This window comes from Pezoporus flaviventris, unplaced genomic scaffold (genome assembly GCF_033815535.1).
Source record: "Pezoporus flaviventris isolate CSIRO_AGI_PZ_B2104156 unplaced genomic scaffold, CSIRO_AGI_Pfla_v1 ptg000002l, whole genome shotgun sequence".
NCBI classification, from domain to species: domain Eukaryota; kingdom Metazoa; phylum Chordata; class Aves; order Psittaciformes; family Psittacidae; genus Pezoporus; species Pezoporus flaviventris.
Window position 1 is genome coordinate 51,636,576 of NW_026892550.1, and position 21,407 is coordinate 51,657,982.

At 39.8% G+C, this 21,407-nt stretch overlaps 1 protein-coding gene across 4 annotated transcripts in view; it reads left to right on the forward strand.

The window, feature by feature from the left end:
• Positions 1-21,407, forward strand: part of SGMS2 (sphingomyelin synthase 2) — a 43,630-nt gene that overhangs the window by 11,721 nt on the left and 10,502 nt on the right. The window contains exon 1 of one of the 4 annotated variants that reach the window (XM_061478332.1): positions 1,875-2,958. The exons of 2 other annotated variants lie outside the window; for them this stretch is intronic. The gene's annotated coding sequence lies outside the window, so the exon portion shown is untranslated. Of the gene's footprint in view, positions 1-1,874; positions 2,959-9,948; positions 10,052-21,407 lie in introns of those variants that run through there. One more of the 4 variants, XM_061478348.1, reaches the window with a different exon arrangement.

Sequence of the window (21,407 nt, forward strand, 5' to 3'; positions counted from 1 at the left end):
ATTCTGCTGATAGCTGCCTTTGAAAACTGCTTGGGGTGCCTCTTTGGAAATAGTCAGAATTTTAATGCACAGGCTGGCTGTGTGCATTTATAGAATTACTGTTTCCAGTAATATCCCAGCTGATCTCATGAAAAGGGGAAAAAATAAACAGTAATGAAAAAGATGCTAGCTTTATTCCAGCTGAAAGGAACAGTACTTTTTTTTCCTCTCAAAACTTTTCTCCTCCCTCACTTCTGTCTGCCTCCCTGGGAGGTGAGAATGTGATTCGTGTGCTAGTCTTACCATGGAATTTTGTATGTGTGTGAGAGTTTTCTTTTTTCTCATAAGTAATCATTCTGCAAGTCTTAAGTTCTTTCTCTCGTAATTCCTGTCTGAAAAGGACCTTGTGAAGTTAATCTAGTTTAATGCTTGAGATAGGTGCTGCTAATTACGTGACTTCACAAATATGCCACTTGCTCTCAAAAGTCTGTTGCTATGCAAGACTTGCAAACATTAGTTACCAAACTGGTTACAGACCATCTCTGCAAGCTGCTTTTCACAGATGCACCTCTGAGGTCAACTGTAGCTCTGTGCCCAAGTTCTACACTTAAGCAAGTCACCTGTAAGGATGGGCTTGTGGGGTTGGATGTCAAGTCTAGCCTTGAACAGAGTGAGCTAAAGGACTTACTCTTTGCTCCCTCAAATGTAGTGGCTTCAAAGAATAATACTTAAACAGTGTTTAAGGTGACTGTTGAATCTAAATAATTTAGGAGACTGCCAGTAAATTTTCCCTTCTTTCATTTTAACCTTCAATTTTTTTTCTTCATTAAAAAGGGGGTGTCTCTATTTAGCATTTCCTGTATGTGTGTTTGCATGTAGATACGTTTTTTTTTCCATTCACTATTTCTACCCTTGAACTGTCACTGTGTCAGCCATTATCTTCTTTGTATAGCATCCTCAAGTAAATCCCACACAACTTGCACGTAACTAAGTGTATGCAGTTGAGTATGTGCATGGGTCTGTGTATCAGTTAAAAGCAAACACCCTGCCCATGGGCCCTCTGGGTTTTTTGGTTTTGGTTTTTTTTTTTTTTCATTACTTTTAAAGGATTACCGGGTTATAGGAATTGGGGAGCAGGTGACGAGGAGTGCTGTGAGGTTCCAACAGACTCCTTTGATTCAGCACTACAGGTGTGTGAGCTGCAGGAGCAGCAGTGCTCTGGCTGAGTTGTATATCTGGTTATAAAACGCTGTTGGTGTTAAACCTGCAGGAGGGAAAACCTGGTGTGTATACCAGCTTTCTGCCCGTCCAGTATTGGATCGGGCAGAGCTTCCCCGTCCCACAGACCTCTGAGAGTGCAGAAAATGTTTCCACCCTGTGCTGGAATAGAGCAGATTTACTCTTCCCTCCCCCCACGCTTTTGTGGGCAGAAACAAAGTGTGAGCAACCGCAGCAGAATAGCCAATAGCGGGGCGAAGGGGGTTTTCCAGGGACGTGACAAACAGCGGTCAGGCGCTGCCCGTGCTGGCAGGGCCGTGACGCCGTGCGGGGGACAGGTGCGGGCCGGCAGGGCCAGCTGCAACCCTTCGCTCTGTGTGCGGGAGCCGACACCTCATTAGCCCCCCCCCCTTCCCCCGCCGATCACGTGCTTGTTACGCTGGAACTCTCAACACTATCTGCTCGCTACGTGATGATGGGGAACTTCTAATTAGGGAGGAAAACCCTACCCTTATACCCTCAAAGCCCGATGCAAACAGCAGAGGTTTCGGTGGCTAATCCTGCATTTGAGGACAAGGTTCGGGAACTTAAATCCCCCTGCCAAACAGGGAAGCCTTTCCCTGCTCAGGGCTGGCTGCGGCCCCGGACACCTCTTCCGCTGCAGGAGCCACGCTTCTGACGCTGAGCTGGCCCCAGGAGGGCAGCTGTTACCTTTTCACCAGCGCTTCATGGGCGCAGTATTCGTGTCGGTATCCCGTTTGGCGAGCTGGCTTAACCCTTTCCCCGCGGCAGAGGGGACCAGCCGCCCCCCAAGGGACAGACATCTGTGGCTGAGGAGGAGGCGGCGGCGGCGGCTGTAGGCACGGCAGAGGGGATCCGGGCAGGGAGGGGAGGCCCCGAAGGGGCACCAGCATCTCCGCATCTGCCAAGACCTCTCGTTCCCCGGAGGCGGTGCCGTTCCCGGCGCGGTTAAGGCGGCTCGGCAGCGCCGGGAGGAGGCTGGCGGCGGGCAGAGAGCGCGCGCGCAGAGCGGGGAGCGGGCGGGCCCGCGCCTCGTCGGCAGCCGGCACCTCTCCCGTCGGGCGGGCGGGGCCTGGGTCCCGGTGCGGGCCCCGGCCCCGGTGCCGCCGGTTTCTGTAGCCCTGCCCGTGACTGGCAGCAGCGGCGGGGTGAGTCACGGCTTGGAAATGGAGTGGGCGGGTGCGCGTGCAGGAGAATGAATGATGTCAGGGCGGAGTGCGGCTCGCGCGGCCAGCATGAGGCGGTAAACACGGCGGCGCAGAGCGAGCGGGGGCCCCCGCGCCCCCCGCTCCCCGCCCCGGATCACCGCTGTTGAGGGAGACCTCTGCGGGGAGTGTCGCCGCCGCTGACGCCCTTAACGCCAGTCCCCTTCGCCGGGAAGGAGAAGAGTCAGAGAGGAGCCAGCACAGGGCAGGGGAAGGTAGAGATTGTGGCAAACTTTCTAGCTGCTTCTGCGTGCTGCTACCTCAGCGGTGGGAGTGTCTGGCCGTAAGAAACTGCAAAGCCCAAACCTAAGAGCCCCGAGGCTCCAGAAATGATTTCCAGCTGCCTTTAGAGGAGGAACTGCCAGCAGTGCAAGCTTTTGTGTGTACAGCTGAGAAGATAAGTTGGGAACGGCACAGGTGGATTAAACGGCACGGCGTACCACAGGTGCGCACCTAGAGAACTTGCTTCACGGAAGACCTCTACGTGAGAACTGGGAAGAGCAGTCCTACGTTTGCGTTCTCTTCCGTTTCTGAAGTGTGTATGTTTTACCTGTAAAATAGTCTTAATTCTACTCTTGAAGAACCCCTTTTAACTAAGGAGGACACCTGCTGTTTTGATTTCCCTTGCAAATACGTAATGTATGGAACATACTTAGCTTACTTGTGGTATTGTATGTTCGTGAGGTGGGCAGTGTGAGTGTGTGCATAGGTAGCACTTAGAGCAGTACAGCGTGCTTAGCTGAAGAGGAGGGGACTTCAGAATGCCGTATTTTTAGCTTAGGAAGTTAAAGGGTTACTGTAAGGGTCGTAATGGTGTTGTAAAGGTGCGTTGCTATACGGTTTGTTTGGGGTTTATTTTGTTGCTGTATGTCTGCTCTGTTGAAGCAACTCTTAAACTTCCTGAAGTGCAGCTGAACTAAACTTCTTGACTTAGTGACAGTGTTTTTCTATTAACATTGCATGGTTTCTGGTATACTTTTAGCTCAAAATCCTTGCGAAAAGTAGTTAATGATTAATTTTCTGGCAAGATAATAAAACTCCTACAATATAGTGTAGACTATTTGTTGTTTAGTTTAATATATTTCTAATCTTTTTATTTGATTTTTTTTTTTTCTTAAGGCCTTAGAAAATCAAATACCTGTCTATCCTCTAACCACTTAATGGCTGTTAGTTTATACTCAATTATATAGGTGAATGGTTCTATAGTGGTATTGGCTAAACTGGAGCAGGTGCATGGTATTTTCTGAGACAGTGGGCCTTACAAGAGTTTTGGCAAGCTTCATGTTGCATTTTTTAAATGGTTTGTCTAAAACCAAACTGCTTTAAAATTATATTTAATGTAGTTGCTTATATGTACCTTTATTTGACAGGGCAGGTTTTTGGAGACTGTATAACCTTATATATGTCTTTCCTGTGAAAGCAATAACTTCCTTATTTTAACCTAACTTAAATGACCTAGGGCTCAATTTACTAGAAAGGTCAATGTGCTTGCTGCCATTCTTATTTTTCTTTTTCCTTTAGGGTAGAATTTACAATGCTTTTCAGTAAAACTGATCTTAGAGAAGCATACCCTTTTGTCCTTCAGGAAAATATTCAAGAGTACCCTATGTAGTAAGTGCAGTTGCAAGGGGTATTTGGACAAATCAAAATGGTGGTGGTGGGGAAAGTTCAGGTGAAATCATAAGATGATGACAATATTATGGTGATAAAGGCCCAAAATAAGATTGATTTCAGAACTGGCCTTGAAGTGAACTTACATAATGGAGAAATGAGAACTTGAAGAGAGCAAAGGTGGAATTTTATTTATTTATTTATTACTCTACTGTTAAGTTGGTTATCTGAATCTAGAATGACTTGTATGTGCCCCTAAATTTTAAGTCTTGAGCCATGGTTGACATATTGATGAGCATCTGTTTTCCTGGATCATAAAAGCATCTTCTAATCTAGTCTAATACTGTAAGACACACAAATAAATGGTAGGGCTTAACAGCCTTGTTTTCATTAAGTTTTCTTTTGAACTCAAAAATTCATGTTCCATGTAGTCATCAAAAGTATTATATCATGGAAACAGTATTGTGAAAAACTTCATGTTTCCTTTTCAATAAAAAGGTAAAAACACACACCCCCCCTCCCCCATACCTCCCTGTCTCTGGGAGAGCTGAATAAGAGACTTAAGTTTTTTTTTATTCTGAAATCAGAAGATTCTTTATTTACAGTGTACTAGTGTACCAAATACAAGTATGAAGTCTGAAAAATGCTGTATTGATTTTTAAGGATTAATAAAATTAAAAAATAATATCAAAACAAGTGATGGATTTAAAAAAGGTAGTTTTTCTTAAGGATCAGGGAATGTGAAAGAAGGTTTTTGAGGAAATGTCTCATCACACATAAGTTTCTTAGTATAAAAGTGGGCTTTGAAGATGCAGATATTTGTAACAAAATAGCATACATCATCTTCTGTTTGATTTTTTTTTTTTTCTAATTTTGATGGGCTGTTGGCCTGCAATGTTCTTTGATACTATTTGTGGGGAGTGGACAATACAGATGTTGTGACATTTTATTTAGTATGGGTATGGTATTGTGGTAGTCTGAACAGATGCTGGGAAGATTAATGTAACACTAGGTCCACTGTCTTCAGAGATCTCTGTCTGTTGGGAGAATTGTTTGTACCATGGACACCACTGTCCCCAAAGATGCTGCGGACACTAAGAATGTCAGGCATTCAGGCACCACTGTCCCAGCAGATGCTGGAGACTTCAAGAGCTGCTGATGGGGAAAGTTTCATGGAACAGAGATAGCTCTGTCTTGTTTGTTCTGCACCAGTTTGAAAGCTATTTCTTAGCTATACTGAATCTGACTGTGCTAGTGTGGCTGTAGAGCTATAGAGCTTTAATAGCTGCAAGTGTCTTCTGTATGAGGAGACTTGCTTGTCACTGTCTACCTCAGAATAGCTCTTGCATGGAGATATGTGTATGTGCAAAGAATAAAGTACTTCTTACAATAATTACTAAAATGAAACTGTGTACTAGAACTATGCTTCAGGAAAACCTGTTACTTACCCTTTAGCTAACGTATATGTAGTATCTGTAATAGAAGGAGCCTGCTGTGCCTTGAGGTCATTCGTGTGGCTGCTGAGTACAACTTCTGCCTTAGAGTGTGTTAAGTCCTTTTCAAAATGTGCAGTGTCAAGTATGGGGGGTCTTGTTCTTTGTAATCGCATTAGAAAATAATGAAGTCTAGTCTGTTGAATGAGTGGAGAAACTAAAATAGTTTGTCAGAGAATCTGAAGCTGTTGAGTTAATCCTTGCAAATAGAATGGTCCTTAACAAAACAATTTTCAGGTCTAAATCCTTGAAGAAAATAATTCTTGAACTTAATTACTCAGGAAAACTTTACTGCATTCACTCTGACAAGACAGTTTTATAGTAACAAAGCACATACTCAATTCAGCCTTAATTTTCCAGATAAAATACTTTTTTCTCAGATGTGTAACCCTAGAAAAGGAGAGCATCTTGTTCACTTGAAGGTACCTGACCAAAACAGCAGGTATCTTGCTTTCACTTCTTCAGTTTATGTCGGTTAACTTGCAACTGCTGTATTTAAGTTTCAAGGACATCATACTTGTGGGTTATTTTTTTTTTGTTTTTATAAGCTTCATAAACCAAAACTAACTTGCTGCTATCAGTGGAAGTGCGAAGCTTTCAAAAGATGGGCTTTGCTGCTGCACAAAGCAGTATCTTACTATACCTGGTTTTTAGAGCTAATTTATTGCTGCTCTCTTCTGTAGTCTTCTGTTTCTTTGTATATTCAGATTCCCTTAGACTGAATCGTACTAGAATCCTGTGCAGTTCTGTAAACTTCACACTAAGATTTGCAGTGGTTTTGTGCATCTGTGGTTACTGATGAAAAGCAGACTAGGGTTGTACTCCTCCTTTTTCTTCAGGAAAGATGCTGAGTCTTTTGGGTGCAGTGCTGAATGTTTTGAAAAGTTGCATAAGGTTAATCTGGGTGATTTAAGATTAACTGGTGGAGAGCATTTATGGACACCTTTTGCTTAAGAATGGCTAACTTTAAAAAGTTAATTCAGGGCTATTTTTGGTATAGCAGTAATCTGGAATCTTAAATGGAGTGTGTAGAGTTGAATTCAATTTCTTAGATAAGATGTAGGCATGTCATGGCTGAAACTTAATAGTTTGGAGTACAAATAATGATTGGTTATCTATCTGCAATTATAGTAATGTTACTTCAGTGGTGAAAGAGATGGACATCCTGAAAGAAATTGAATAGACTGAACAAAACAAAGCAGCTAAATATATTTAAACCATTCATTCTAATCCCCCATCTGAGAGTTTACAAACTGCTTGCAGTGGTTTTTTTAATCACTGATTTTTCAGAAGCTCTCCAGGCAGTTAGTAATGTTCTTGGTGAAATACGATGTTTCAGAGGCAGGTTTACCTGTTTTTTTTTCTCATAAATCGGTATGTCCCATATAAAGTTATGCTTCTCTGATATCTTAGGCCGTGGTCAGTCTTGCTACTACCGTGAAGTCAAATATTCACAGTTTAAGTACTAATAGGGGTTTAATCATACTAGTATTCAGTTTTTGTCTTCATGCAAGTTCTTATGGCAGAGTGTCACTGTGAACTAGCAGAAGTTACTGGAGTTTGCATTTCTAAAAGTGCAAGTTGTGGGAGGCTTTTGTTCTTGTTTAATTGTAGATCTCTGGTGTTCATGCTTCTAATACTGGAACTTTAATTTGGTTGGTTGTTTTTTCTTTTTAAAATCTTGGTTAACTGTAAAATAAGTGGGAATTTGTAACTATCGGAGTGCAGGAATCTGTTCATCCTCAAAGAACAAACCTCTGGCAGCACCTGTCTAGATCCTTTAAGGATCCACCTGGATCCTTTAAGACCTAGGTTAAGCCTTAAGGAAGAGATGATAAAGGTTTTCCATTCTTGAGGTGTTATTGCAAGTATTTTGGCATGTGTTACCTCCCCAGTATATCTCTAATAGAACACTTGCATTTGTCAGACTCCTTTATTAAGAAGTCACCTGCTCTCACTGGTTTTTTTTTCCTTATTAAATGCATTTCTTAATTCTATTTTTTAGAGCTGTTATTCTGTGTCACCTCCTAAGATTTTTAAACTGTTGAGTGATGAATGACATCTCACAATTAGTTTTTTATGTGAAATGTATGTAACAGTGACAAAATATTTACTTATGCACTCACCCAAGTTCCTGCTTATGTTTGCTCTAGTGCTAGACAGTTGGTTAGTGGAGCAGACTGAAATACGGAGACAGTCTCCTTATTTAGGTGACACAGTTTTTAAAGGGAAACAGCAGTAGAGAAAGTCATGCCTCATAGTTGTTAATTCTGTCTTTCATATGGAAGGCACGATATAATCCTAGAGCTTGAGCGCTCTAATACATTTCTACAGTAAATACAGCTCATCTCCCTTTTATTTTTTTTTAACTTCCCCATACCAACCTTGTAAATGGGCAGTGGCACTTTCTATTCGTAGAAGCTTTATAAGGGTGCCAAATACTACTGCCCAGGTCTTGGTCTGAAACTGAACGCAGACTATATTGAAGCAAACTGCAATGCTGTGTTACTGTCATAATAGTGCTAAAAACACATTTAGTATAGAATTCTGTTGCTTCATCCTCTGCCAGTTATTCTTGATCAAATGTATGTATTACAATTTAAATATAAAACCAAAAGCATTTATCCTGAAATTTTGAAGGCAATTTTTAATTTCTTGTTTGTTTGCTTAATGCTGGGAGAAACGAATTGCTTTATGTATCTACTTTGGATTAGTTTCTACTTAGTAGTTTCTCTGGTGACTGGTGACTTGACTTCTGTGCACTCCTGAAATAGTTACCAGTATATTGTAGCTTAAAAACTTATTTTACTTTAAGTTCCTGTGTATTAGGAGCCTGACAAAGTTCCTGATAAAGCTAGTGGTTTTCCCTATTTTCATAATACTGTACTAACCTATGAGGATGTGACATAAGAATTCCTCACAGTGCAGTTCTCAGAAGCATGATCTTGTCTTCATCTGGTTTCATTCTGATTTTATATACCATTTTGATTGTGTCACTTCATAAGAGTTCATTCCTTTCTTCTGGCATTCTGCCTTGGTCTTGTAGATGCCCATGAGCACAAAACTTGGCTCTACTTAGTAAGTAACAAGGACAACTTAAGACACTTGTTCATCTGCAGTTATTGAAATTCAGATGCTTAGTCTGCTGGTTTTGGGTAATTGTTTTCTTTCACTGCATATGTGTATTTTGCACACAGCTATAGGGGTCTGTTTTGAAATTTTTTGAGAAAAACGAACAGTACTTGATCTGGAAAACATGTCTGAAAACTAAAGGTGGTCCTCCAAAGTGAAGTTGTATTTCTTTCCATTCTGTGAAAAAGAGGATTGACATGCAGTTTAAATCCTCTATTGACTATTAAAAATTATCATGCATTAAAATAGAAAAACAACTCTTTTCAGTGGTTTTGTTTTCCTAGAAATATGTTAACTTCCATGAAGTTAGTCTTGTGAGGAAGGGCTGTGGTATCCTGTTTGGCCCTGAAGCAAGAAGTATTAAATGCTTAGCTCCTTCTAAGGTGCCATAGCAAATTCAGAAGTTAATATGAAGACAGTTTTCTGAGGATTTGAATGTTACAGATTTAAACTTCTGTCTGATGCAGTGACTGTGTCCTGCATTTGCAGACACTGTTTAATACGCTTCGTTTTAGCAGTATTTACCACCATGAAACTGAATCTTCATGTGCTGTATAGCTAAATGATAAGCTCACTCCACCCTTTCACTGAGGATAGCTTAGGTGATTTTTCTTTTTTTGTGGTAACCATGGTTATTAGCTTCCTCTGTGCAGTTCTTAAAATTGGCTAAGCTATTTCCATATACACAAGCAGGCATGAGTATTACAGTAAGGAGTCATTTCTTCTGTCTAGAACAACTGCTATATGTAAAATAGGGTGTAATAATGTGTATGCCTGTGGTAGAAGTCAGTAGCTTGTACTGACTTTTAAAAGCTAGAAAGATGGATGAAATACATCTGGGCTGACTGACCATGGACCAAGACACAGTGCCTGTTAAATATCAAAGTAGTTGAGCTAAAGAAATTTTCAACTCTAACAAAAATCTGAATAACTACACTTCTTGCTCCACAAGTATATTCATTTCATTACTTTTCATATCAATGAAAAGTATTTTTCATTTATATGTAGTGTGACTTTTTTTTTTTTGGAGAGCATATTTCTGCAGATTGCAGGCAGTTTACACTTCCCTGTGTATGCTGCTTTCTAGTCACTGAACAAGCTGAACAAGATAAGTAGCTGCCTGGCTTAGTTTTAGTCTGCAGGATGAATGGATGAATGTTCTTATAAACATTTTCTGTTTGTGTTTTTGTGTGGATTTTTTTTTGTTTTATTTGGACTTAGAGAAAGCTTAAAATAGCCTCTTAAATATCATAGGGTTTGGACTGAACTATTTAGCTCTTACATTTGAGGAGCTCAGTGCTGAATGACTGAAGCTATGATGGAACGCAATTCCCACTTAAAGGCCTGGAGTGCAGAGAAGAGTTGCAGGAAGCAGAAGGAATCTGTCCTACTGTGGTGCATTAAGTGCAATCACTAGAACTATGTTCTTTTACCTTACCTACCTTAAGAGTGTGCATGCATGTGTGCTTTCTTCCTATTCTCCTTTTGCATCCTGTTGTAGTAAAATCAAACACAAAAATCACAACACAAAATTTCTTAGCACTGTGAGCCTTTCTAGAATGTGTGTTTAAGGCAGCACAGTTTAGTCAGATTTGACTGCAATGCATGTAATATGCAGAAGAGGTGGTTGTTTATCAAAGTCTGTGTTGCACTTGTAAGGACAACTACAAGAGGATTATTGTACTTAGGTCTCACATAATTTGATCAAAGAGCTGCTATATTGATTAATCTTCTGTAATACTATTATGAAAATGCTTACTCAAATTGTAATGCTTTGTTTTACTCAGCAGGTATTAGACTGGTATGACATAGCTTATGATATAGTCACCCATAGCTGATAATAGAACATGAAAAATCTACTTACACATATGTTTTTAGCAATATTTTGGTGTTTTTTCAATCAGAAACTAGTTACAAGTCTTTTCCTTCAGAAGGCTGTTAACTGCAGGACACTGTATTTTTGTTGCTGCATACTTGTAATGGTGTGATTCAGTGGAGTGAAAAAACATTCTTAGTGCATAGGAAATGTGTTGTTACTTGGGATTACTTTATTGACTTGTTATTGTGACTATTTAAGAAAAGTGATTCTATACCTCTCCTACCCCTCTTTTCATGAGTCCTCTAGGTCTAGGACACTTCATAGATCGAGTTAAAGAGCAAAGACAGCCTTCTCTTCCTTTCTCCCTCCCCTTCTCAGTGCTATGTCACTTCATAATTCCAGATATGTGAATTGGAAGTATGTGTACATCTAGAAAATGTCTTCACTTTCTTAGTTTAGAATTTTCTGGGCATTATGAAGTGGCTGCTGCTTGTTTCTCTGCTAAATCTCGCCATCTTTGACATAAACTCATTAAGAGCAAAAGTGAGACTTATTCTGAGGGAACAGATTGAAATGCTTCATCTGAAGCAAGTCTTTTTGGGGTGTTGAAAGCATGTAGGCCAGAAGTACTCAAGAACTGACCTATACCTTAGCTCAACAGGAACTTATTCCTGAGGACATCTTAGGAACCACTGCGACTGGTTAATCGGTTTCAGCCTAATGTTTAATGTACAGCCTGATAGAATCTTAAATCTAGCCTTGTCTAAGACCTTTTTGTCTGTGTTTACCTCTTAGCCAGGCAGCACGTATAGAGTGAATGCCCTTGAGGCATGTTACCACATAGTTAAGTGGCATTTCGTAGATCTTCACACTGGTACATCAGACAACATGCAGCCTCTTACCTAACAGTTACTACTTTAGAGAAAGTATGTAGGTGTGTGAGCGCCCTTTTGTTTGGTGCTTTGCTGCCTCCTGTATATATGGTGAAAGTGGTTCATGTAGTTAAATTGAATAGTAACTGTTACCTAGGTTGGTTTGTTTTTGCTTGTTTTGTTGTGGGTTTTGGTGTTTTATTTTTTTTTTGGTTTTTTTTGGTTTTTTTTCCTTTGGTGGTGTGCTTTGATTTTTATTTTTTTGTTTTGGTTTGTGGTTGGGTGTTTTTTTGTACTTTGCCTGCTGTGAAGTCTGGACTTCAGCTCAAATGTTGAGAGTTAGTGGGAGCTTTGTCTCTTTCTGAAAAGTGTCTCTGTGTGGGGGAATATTCAGTGTTCTGGTGTCTGAACATGCTTAAGAAATTTTGCCACAAATTCTAATCCTGGGCACATCAGATGACTGCCCTGACTGTTTCCTTGCAGAGGAAGAGATCACACCTTGTGCCCTCACAGGTCTTGTGCTGGTGCCCTGTAGAAGTAGAGTTTATTCAGTTCATTCAAATAAGTTCCATAAATCTTGCTATCAGACTGGTGGAAGCTTTGGGAAGCTGAGAGCTTTTTCTGAATAGTCCTTTTAAGACTGGGGTAGAGTTACTCTGGTGGAATTAAACTATTTCAAAGTTGGAAATGATATAACTTTCTTAAGTATATGCTTTAGTATAGCTGTCCTAGTAATGTTAGGGTGATGAGGCACTGGAATGGGTTGCCCAGGGAGGTTGTGAATGGTCCATCCCTGGCAGTGTTCAAGACCAGGTTGGACGAGGCCTTGGGTGATATGATTTAGCATAAGGTGTCCCTGCCCATGGCAGGGGGGTTGGAACTAGATGATCTTAAGGTCCTTTCCAACCCTAACGATTCTATGATTCTATGTAGGAAGAAAATTTTTGGCTTTGGAAGATGTCTTTACTCAAAAGATGTGGCGCTGGCTTATGACCCATATATTTGAGTATTCAATGTTTAAGGCAGTTCATCATGTGCATTATCTTAAACGAAAGGAAATCGGATTTGCTCAGAGGCTGGACATGATTTTTGGGCTTACTTAAGTGTTTCCCAGTCTCTGCTGAAATGCCAACACTACTACTATGTAGAAAACCTGTTTCTTGTGTGTTGAGTGAGATTTTGAATGATGGGAAGTCTTAGGAAGGGATAATATATATGCTGTAGGGCAACAATCCTGCTTTCTGAAACACTTAAACTATGAAATTCTAACTCAATTTATATTAATCTGTAATAAGAGGTAAAATTGCATGAGCTGGTCTGTTTGCATGAACTAACTCTACTGCTGCAGTGAGGGGAGGGAGGAGCTTAACACAGGGTGGAATTTGCTAGTGTCCCAGCTTGTGACTTCTGCTTCCAGCTAAACACAAGATGCTCCTCTGGGTGGCAACTTGTATGGCAAGTCCTAAACCAGCCCAGTCTTTGTATCTTGTCTTGACTAATCAGCTTGAAGAAATTTCATGAGCTGGGATTAGTGACAAATGTTTTGGGCCATCTTCTTGGGCTTTCCCAGCTGTCATTAGCGTCTTAGCATGACTCAGGTATTAGGGTTGTGATCTAACGTACGCACATATTCTGTTTTCTTCCTAATGGGTTTACATTGGTCTAGTGGCCTTTTGTGTGTTTCTGCAGTTGTGAAATTGATGCTCTGGAGGTGCTTCTTATTCTACAATGTCTGTCATGCAAGGCATGGTTAAAGTAGTGACTATCAAGTGAAACTGGCATGGTTGGCCTTCTAGATTAAGTCCCTATGAGACTTCCCTTCATGCTCTTTGCTTTTTCTCTAGAATAGATGAGATCTTAGGGTGGTATTGGAGCCACTGATGCTTGGATGGACTGTCCTGCTCCTGGCAAGATGATACTTTTCCTGAGGAGGGTACTTAAGAGCAGAGGCATGTGCTCTAGCTGTGAAATGGCCGTGCCATAGCAGTTCCTGGAACAGCTGATCTTAGCAGAGATTAGATTCTGCAAGCCCTTGTGCTGGCCTGTGTTTAGCACTGTAGGTACCTTAACAAGTGGGCTGGATTACTGTAGTGTGGTGTTAATGAAAGCTCTTGAAGTCTAAGCCACTATATTGTATAGCTTCCAAGTTCTGCTCTGGACAATAATTCTATTACAGCAGAAACAGGAAAATGTAATCAGATCTCCTTCACGAGAAGACACCAGTTGGTACACTGGAATAGTGGTTTTTACTGTGCCCTGATTTTGCTGAGTTCTGAGTTCTTTTATAACTGATTATGCTATTTCCAGTTGAACACTTGGTTCTTTCCTTACGACCTTGGTAACTGATCACATGGAATGAGTTGATTCACCACTTATTTACTGTATGCCATGGTTACTTAGCACATGTTCACAACATTGCTGAGCTTGGTGAGTCTAGAAATGAGTGGAACTGACTTAATTCTCTTAAACAGTTTTGTTAGCTGCAGTTCTGGCTGCTGCAGTGTGTTTTGGGGGAACAGTTTATGGAATCTATTTGTCACCTCACAGTTAGTCTTTCCACATTTCAGTTACTCTGTGTAACACCTCTATATCCTCCCTTTCCTTTCCAAATCAGTGTGTATATATAGATGTCTGGCTGGACATGGGATAAGAATGCTTTCAAATGCTTTCTGAATCATTTTTATAAAATGTTTTCTTTAGAAAGCAGTATTGGAGCTCTAGGACTTCTCATGAAAATGTGACTAAGAACTATGAAATATACTTGGAAATAGCTTTTTCCCAATGTCCTTTCTGAAATGTTTGATCACACGTTCTTTTTTCCCCTCCCTGATTTCTCATAGACTTTTCTCATGGGCAGCAAGACAAATGGCAGAACTGGACTTGGGTTCCATCTTGGTTTTTTGTTTCTTGTTTTTTGTTTGGGTTTTTTTGTTTGGTTTTTGCTATGGAAATAGTATTATCACTCAAAATTTAAAGTGATAGTAATGTTGCTGTTCAGGTCTTTAAACAAAGAAATGGAAAATAAGCACTATTCAGCTGCAGCACACTGTGCAATTGATAAGAATACTATTTAGCAGGCAGTTTGATTGGCCTGCTTGTGTTGGTTTATGTTTCCGCTTCGCATTCATGTTCGATGAGTTTGAGTGATCATTTGCTTTCCTACACGTTCAAAGATAACAACTTTAGTGATGTCTAGAAGCCTCCCTTGGGCATAACAGGTAGCTTACAGAGTTTACAGAGTGGAAGTTGCTACCTGAGGTATGTGATACAGTGTATTATAAGAGCATTCTATATAGATTAAGAGTAACCTCAGTACTTTCACACCAGATTTTACCAATTGCTAGGATAAGATCAATGTAACTTCAGTGATTAGGTTATTAATTTCATTTACACCTTTTTAGTTGTGTGTGCATGGACTAGGTGTAGATGTTCCAATGCAGTTGTCTAATGCTCCAGTAAGAGATGCTAATGATGGCTTTTCTATGAGCAATGCTGAAGGTGGTACTTGGCTGTTGGATTGCAGGAATAGTTTTATTCTTTCTTTTTTAGTGGATATGAATTTGGGATGAGCATCACTGACTTTGTTTTTCAAATGTTTTCTGACTTAGTTCTTTAAATCCTTTTTGAAAGCTTTTAAAAAGCAATACACTTCTCAAACTATTAGGTGAGGAGGAAAATAAATGAAAGGGTTGTTATGAATGATAAAAGCCTCATGAGAGGCTGGGAAAAAAAGATTTTGTTATTGTGGTGGTGTTCAGTGCAGGGTTGTTAAATGCTAAAGGATTGGAAATCCTTACCAAAGGCTGCTGTTTGAATCATTTTGAGGATGCTTAGGTACAGAGGTAAACAGTAGCTTTGTGAGGAGCAGTAAAAACGCATCAATAGTGTTCTCAGCCTCTTTTGACCTGTAGGGTGAGACTCAAATAGAAACTGCAAAATGTCTGGGACAGATTTTTACAGAAAGAATCTGGATGATATTTATAATTTTCTACTGCTGTCCCATGGTTACTGTCCTCTTGAAATTTTCTTTAACAATGATACCCAGTGTTGTTTGGAGATAGTGTGCCAGGCCAGAGAAGAGATAATACTAAGGAAATGTATTCTGTTTGTCAGTTTGTGGCAGAAACAAAAATGAAGAAGGAAGTGTTGAAGTGTGTAGTACTTAAATGCTTACAATTTAAATCTAAACAATGCCATTTTCTCTGACGAATTAAATAATAAAAAAGGAAATGTTTTTTCTTGTCAGCATAATGTGGAAAGTATTTTCTTCTATTAATAGAAAAATCTTGAGCTAATGGAACACTTAAACAAGTTTGAGGAAGACCTTGGGATTGCACTGGAAGCTTAGGTTGTGATGACTTTTTAACTGTTTTAACTATGTAGTGCTTCAATTTGATGGGTAAGATTTCAGTGAAAAACCTGGTTACATACAGGAAACTTGTTATCATTTTGGTTATTGCAAACTAGAAACTCTAATGTATTATGAAAGGATTCTGTACTGCCATCCTAATCCCCTATATAAACATCTTCGTGTTGATTCTGGTAGTTGCTGAAATTGCCTCAGTCTTAACTTCCTGGTGTTAATCTGTTTCGCTTCTGAAAGTGTGGCATGAAAAGTTGGGGGTATAGGGAGAAATGTGGGAGGGTAACAAACCTTCAGTGTGTGAACTGGATATAGATTTGGGAGCCTGTGAACGCAGGGCTTGAGAGAGCTGTGTATTTCCATCTCTGTTAGTGGGGGTGTTGGTTGTGATAGTAGAGTCTTACAGTATTGCTGCTTGGTGGTAGGTGGGGTTATGAACTGGTGGCTGTGACAGAAGGGTACAGTGGAGGTTCAAAATAAGGAGCAGATCATGTTTCTGGATCAGTTCCAGCCAATCTGTGTGTTTATTGTCAATGACAGAGGATGTGTTGTTCCTGTATCATCCCTCTTGACTAGTATTCATGAAGCTTTCCAGGCAGCTACATCAGAGTTGAGCAAGCTGACAGTTATCTGAGAGTTTTTAGGGGGAAAGAGAGGAGAAAGTATTCAGTGATTCTTTCTGGATTTGTTTGACAGTGTGTTGTGCACTAGATTTTTGGTGTTGGCATAGGGGGTAAAACATTGATCAGCATACTCTCAGATAAGGGGTGGGGAGAAGTACTAGTGTTTCTGAAAAGGGATGTTTTCATTGTTTGAGCCTCTGAACATGGCAAGTAGCTCCTCTGTGGAGATCCATAATTTGTAATGTGCTAATCAGACTGTGGGATATGTGATACTAACTTACAGTATGATACTAGTCAGTTTTAAATGTGCCCTGTCATAAGAATTCACTTGGTGTCTTTCTGCTCTCACTAGATGATTACAGTTAATGGTTGTCTCTGAAATGTCACATGCCTTGCAAGGACTAATGTCTGTTTTAGACTTTAAATGTGAGTTATGAGGTATGGACTTCTGTGTATACTTCAGTGCTAAAATGGCTTTTATCTGGGTTGTGCAGCTTGTGCATGTTTTCCTTACTACCTGCTAATGTTATAAAATACTCTGCAGCTTTAAGCTCACATTAAACTTTTAGGAAGGGGGTTCTTACTGCTGTGGGAAATATTCAGTAATGTCATAAATGTGACCCCTTATTTTTGAGTTGGCACTGCAGCTTTTTAGAACTAGTGCAGGGAAAAAACTGATAGACATTATATTCTTAATCACCCAAATATTTTTAGGGTGTATCACTGATAAATTTACTCTGTGTGATTTCCTCTTCTGATGGCTGATAAGCTGCAGCAGAGTCACTTTAAAGTACACATTAGTCACTGTGATTCCTCACCACCCTGTACTGAAAGTGATGACTAATCTTTGGGTCTGACTTTCCATTATGAAGTGCAACCTTTACCCTCAGTAACTAGGTGGAGATTTCACAAAACAGTCTAAAACATTCCTGCCTTCTGTGCTGGCCCCCTCATCCTGCAGCCAATGATCTGCAACATTTGTGTGAGCTAGGAAGGATACGTGGGGCATCAGATGTGTTGCTAGGCTCTTAAGAATTCTTCCGATGTTGCTGGCTCCTTGAGAACCATCTTGCTTTGGATCATGGTTCAACAGCATCAGCAGTGCTATAGCAGAATGAAAGCAGTTGGCAGTGGAAAGCCTGATACGCTCACACAGCAAACTATATAAAAGCCTGATGATCCAAAGGTTTCTTCTGGCACTCTTCCAGAATTATTTTGCCTGATGGGACTGAGGTAGTACACTGACTTCCACTCTTTATGGAGTGTTTGTAACAGTCAGTCTTAATGAATGGAAAAAAGGTCATAAGACCAACATTTCTTTGCAATGTTAGAAAATACGTAGTGATAAAGCACCTTTTTTTAGCTGTCATTCAAAAGCAGCTGATTCAGTGCTTAAGTATCAGTTCCAGTTAGCAGGCTGTTTTGCCCAGATGTGAAATACTGAAACAGACTCATTTTGGATTCAGTAAGATGAAGACTTAATGTCATCTTTCTGGAGTGAAGAAGTTGTGAGGGAGTCTTTAGCCTATTGGAAAAATGTCAGTATTTCTTTCAGCTTTGTTGAATAGGGATTTAGCAGTGTGGATTGGCAGTGAAGGCAGCCAACACTGTCCTGAGTTGTATTTAACAGGAACATAGCCAGGATTCATAGGGAAATGATTATTCCTCTTTGTGCAGCACTTAGCCGTATCTAGAATACTGTCAATTCTGTAATACAGCTTTATCTTACTTGCAGTTCTTTAGCGTCACATGAGCTATAAATGTGTTGACAGCCCATGTTGTTATGTTGATAAACTTATAACTTTTAGATAAACTGCAGTTCAGTTTGTACATCTATTTGTATATTGTAAGCATAAACATTGTATAGCTGAATGGTGAACGCAACTCTGAAAATAATTATAGGGAAACAGAAACAATAAGTAGACCTGTTAAACTCAGTCCTGTTTCTGCGTACCTGAATGTACTTTGCCCAGATCTTGCTTAGCAGTTGTGTTTTGGGAGTATTTCATTTTTCCTCCTAGTGGCCTGTATGCTGTGGGACATACATAGAGCGTGGAAGAAGGGATGCTATTAAAACAGGGACCTCAAATGCTTAGGGAAAAAAAAAAAATAATTAAAGAACCCCCAAAAACTTAGTTTTTATTCATTGCTGTCAAGGTAGTAGAGGCTACCCAGCTTCTTTTCTAGTTCTGGTCCCATACATAGTCCTAAAAATGTGACTGAAAACACAAACTAGCCAGCAGTTGTTTCCTGCTAATTGTGATATAGAGAACAGCAATATGGTACTATAACTGTTCCTCATGTTATCTGTGTCATATTTTTCTTTAGTGCTTTATTTACAGACCCTTTTTCTGCAACTACCATATACAGGAATATGTTACAGCTGCCTCAAATATTTGAGCCAACCTTAACAAAAGTAAATGAGGTTTAAAAATATTACTGCTTAGAAACCTTTTCCACCTTGTGTATGAATATGTAGCTTTCCTTAATGTCAGTCAATCAGTCCTACTGTTACGGATGTTCTTTTTCCAATAGTATTGTTCATATATGGCACAGCAGGTTAAGAACTGCTTATCTGGAAAGCCTATCTAAAGTGTGACTATTCAGTCCATAATAAATTATGAAAGTTAAAATAGTTTGAGAAATGTTACAGAAATTCCAATTATGGCATGAGAAGCACCTGTTGTGAGCTAACTTTATGTGAAAATGACCTTTATGTGAAAATTGGATGACTAACAAGCTAAATAAAGCTGTTTGTTATTCTTCAGTTCTAGCATAAAGAGCCAAACATAGATGTGCTTTCTTAACACTTGTCTCAAAGCTGTACCCCCAGTCAACTATTTTCTTTAGAATGACAGCCAAATGGAGATGTGAAGAAATAAAGGAGCTACTTGCATGGGAGCAAGTAGAAACTCAGGATAAACAGTTAGGATCTCTGCTGCTCTTTCATCTTTTTCACTGCTAAGATTTTCTTTTAAATACTTTGTTTCTTGTGGCAATTACAAGTTCTGTTGTAATACTGCTGGTTAAGAAGCTCTGCTCCTTGAAGAGGGTATTTATTTTTAGATGGTATTGAAGTTTTTTCCAAAAAGAAAACTTTTTCCTAAAACCTGAGTGTATCTGTTACAGGAATTGTATTTATCCTTTTGGGTTACATTGCTAATTTTGTGTGAGTCTTTGAGACTCGCCCAGTGGATGTTCCATAGTTTAGAGCAGTTGGGTTTGATTTCCAGACCCTAGATGTTGGCAAGATGACCAGGTCTGAGCATTGCTGCCTGGTTACCGAAGAAGTCTAAGGCCTACTACTAGGCAGTTTATGGACATCTAGTGGTTTGGATATGGGGGCATTCCAGGTTTGACAAAAGAAGCAATAGGATGTTTAACTGAAATTAACATGCTACAGCCTGTAGCAGAGAATTAGACTGTTTGTGTTCTTTATCTGTCACTTGTCCAGCCAGTCAGATTGGCAGCAAGGGACTGAAAGCTTCATGCAGAGTGTTTCTGTCTTTCATCAATAGTTTCTGCTTTCCTTTAGAATACGGGAGGAACAGGTTGGAAAGGTGCTGTAAAGGAAAGTCTTTATGTTCTTGCAGATTGCTGATCAGATAATATATAGCACCTTGAACTATCAATGTAAACAAAGTTTTGACCGCAGTATGCACTCTGCTTGGAATAATCTTGATGAGCCATCAGAAACAGTAGATCAATATGCCTTATGATCCATTTAAAAGGACCAAGAAGGAACAGAACTTTTTCCTGCAAGCTGTAGGTATAATTGCTTTAATACGTTAATGTAAAAATTTGACTGCCACTGTACTTTTAGGTTGTGAGGTTATTGTTCATCTGTAGTTCAGATGCTCTTTGATCTTTAAGGCTTACTTATGTCATTAAGTATCTGAAAATCTTCCTTTTAGTTATGTTACTAGGTTTGAGGTATTTTGGGGGAAGAGAAGGAATTAACAAAGGCTACTATTAACTTTGCTGCTGTTTTTCAGAAAATGAATATTTCTAAAAATGTTTCACAATGCAAGATACAAAAGATCAAGTTTTGCTGATCCCTCCATCAGTGACTGCTGTGTGTAATGTTGAGAAAAAGGGTCTTGACTTTGAATTCTATGTAGATTGGTGTTGCAAAACTTAAGCAATTGCAGAGGTTAAGATTTTTTTTTTCTCTGTCACGTAAGCATTCTGTCACGTTTATCTTTAGTAGATAGGGAATAGAATGTGTGTGTTTAAAATACGACTTGTGAAAGTTGCAGTGTTGTTCTACTACTACACTATCAAGTAAGCTGTTGCTTTTACAGCTACTCTAAAAGAATATTCTTTGTAGGAAGCATCTGAGAGGTCATGCCTGCCTCATGGATTAAACATCCCCTTCTAGGGTAGCAGAGTTTACAGTATGATTAGTAAAAGGGAGAGAAAGTGTCTGAAATCACCACTTGTTTTCTTGGGTAGTGTTTTTCTTTGCGTGGTGGAGAGTTGTTCATGGCATGTGTCTGTATTTTACCTAAACTTGTTGATCAGGGATTTAGGAAAGGTCAACCAGTGATAGTGGATTTCGGAAACACTGCTGAGAGTTAACTTAGAAATTCTTCTTGGGAGATTTACACAAATAATACTGAAATAGTCATGTTTGGGATCTGAACCTTTACTCTTTCTCCCTTTCAGCAGTAAGAGCTGAAATCAGTGGGATTTACATGCTGACCATGTTAAATGTCTTCTCTAGTTGGGGGGGATGAGGGAAGAGGACCAAAACACAAACACCTGACTTTCCAGGCTGTGTTGGTTTTAGATTGGCCTTGCTATCAAGAGATCAGTTACTGGACAGGTTTTTCCTAAGCAGGGTGTTTTGTTTTGCCAGGTTTTGCGATATACTTTTACGGAGAAACTCTAGTTTCCATCATGGTGATTTCATGGCACATACAGTGTGACAAACTGCGGCAGCCTGCATTGGCATGCTGAGACTTGAGGTGATGGTAGTATTGAACTTCTCCTAGAGAAACAATAAAACAAAAACTAAAATTGCTGGTAGATAATGAACACTTTTATACAGTAATACTGCTTTTGTCAT